The 2,141-nt window shown below is 36.4% G+C and overlaps 1 pseudogene; it reads left to right on the top strand.

The window, feature by feature from the left end:
- Positions 1 to 225: 225 nt before the first annotated feature.
- On the top strand, positions 226 to 801 carry LOC138129409 (uncharacterized; annotated as a pseudogene).
- The last annotated feature ends 1,340 nt before the right edge of the window (positions 802 to 2,141 follow it).

The raw sequence follows: 2,141 nt of genomic DNA, 5'->3' as shown, positions 1-2,141 counted from the left end.
TAACCTTACTTTAACACGTCCAACCCTTGTTTGACAAGTACCGATTAAAGTTGGAAATTTTGCAACAATGTACTACTCCAGGGTGATGACGCAACTGCCTTGACTGATATTACCTTTACAATAGTTAACATGAGTTATAGAATTAGGTAGGTACTACTCAAGTACCTGTTTCATTTTATTTATAAATTTTTAATTTTTCATCAATTTGCTACAGTATGAACTGTTATGTTTGTAGGAGGACTCATAACTGCAAAATGGCAAAACATTCGCGATTCGTTTGTAAAGTCCTTAAAAAAGAAATCGGGACAATCTGCGAACAAGAAGTACCTCTACCACGATAATTTGCTTTGTCTACTGAAAATTGTTCAAAAGGACGACACGCAGTCCAGCATTGACGAGTCACAAGACGTCAATGAATTACCTGAAGAAGAAGCAGAGACGCCCGTGGATGAAAGTACTTCTGGTACTATACCAAAAATAACTTCCAACCCCCGAAAGAAAGCTCGTCTCCAAGATTCCATTGATAGAGAAATCTTAGACGCTTTAAACAAACCCCCTGACGAAGACGAAGCTTTCTTTACATCAATTACACCGGCTGTGCGGAAAATGTCCGACGAGGACAAATTAGACTTTTAAATGAAAGTGTTGCAGGTGATAAAAAACATAAATAACAAAAACAGATATGCTCCCCCCTCCGTCCCTGCATCCCCAATCCACAGCAATTATTTATACTCCCAACAGTCCCAGCAAAGTAATTCAAGATATAATCTGTCACCTGGACCTTCAACCTTCCCATTTTAAAAATATTTGTATAGTAGTTTAGTTAGTTTTAATTATGATGAACAAGTTATTTTTTAAAATTCGTTCCTTTAAATGCTTAGATTAATTAAAATGGATTTGAAATTCAGATTTAAATTTCTTTAGTTTTATTAGGTACAGTCGTTGACCAAAATAAAATAGGACAAAGTGTTACCTTAGACAGTTTCACAATTCAAAGATTTGTGTAGTGTAACTGAGACGTATGTGTCTCAGATTACAACTTGATTTGACTTGACAATTGATTTACAAAAAGTTACGTTGAGTTTTTTCACTTGTCATCTCGTCACTGTCACTATGTTCAATTGAATGATTGTGAGTTTTTGAAATATTGTCGAATGATGACACTTATCAGAATTGTTTTTTTATTTTTGACACTTTTGATTCCTAAGAGATGGATTTCGCAAAAATATCGAATTACACAATCGAAATTTACTTTGTCCTATTTTATTTTGGTCAACGACTGTACATTAAAGTTTTCATTTTTTATATAGTTATAAAACGTTAATACATCTATCACTTACCTTATTGTTACTGCCAACATTTCCGTTGGAGGTACACAGGATCTCATTCTAGTATCCTGACGCTTAATAGCATTTTCCAAACGTTCTATCAGAAAATCGAATGTTTGTGTACTCATGCGAAAATAATTAAAAAATTTGGATTCATCGCCTTTAAGTTTTCCAAATAGTGTGTAAAAACTGCCTTCTAAACACCTTACTTTCAAAATAGGATGTACCCAGTACTGCCTTTTGCTTGCTTTTCGATTTCTGTACTTTCGTCTAAGATACAACAGGCCTAGGAGATGACGTCGATTGCAAAGAGCGGAACACATCTTTTCTCTATGACAATTTAATACAAACTAACCACCCACACCTCACACCCTCTCAATAGCCCGGCTCCGGTTTTGCCGGTGTGTGTGAAAAGCGACATCAGTTGAAGCCGGCGCCGGCTCCGGCTCCGGTTTTGCCGGTGTGTGTGAAAACGGCCTTATCGTACTGCCGTTTGGACTTTTCTGGTATTAAATTGGACACTGCACAATCTGCAATATTTTTTAACTCCGGGGAAGTAGACGGAACAAAAACGTTGTAATTTTCTTGCGACATTTTTCCAGTTTTTCTCAAAATGAATTGTTTTATTTATGTCGTTTCCATAGCGACATGGCGACATGTAGGCCGACTTTATTTTTATTGACAGTGAAGGAAATTTTACTTGTTCATTTTATAATTACAAATTTTCGGGTTGCACACAAAATGTTGTGTACACCTTGGCTACGAAATCCTTTGACAAACTCGAGATTGTCTTGTTTCGGCCGCAAAGCGGCA

Source organism: Tenebrio molitor, chromosome 4, assembly GCF_963966145.1.
Source record: "Tenebrio molitor chromosome 4, icTenMoli1.1, whole genome shotgun sequence".
NCBI lineage: Eukaryota > Metazoa > Arthropoda > Insecta > Coleoptera > Tenebrionidae > Tenebrio > Tenebrio molitor.
This window is presented reverse-complemented; position numbering and strand designations above follow the sequence as displayed.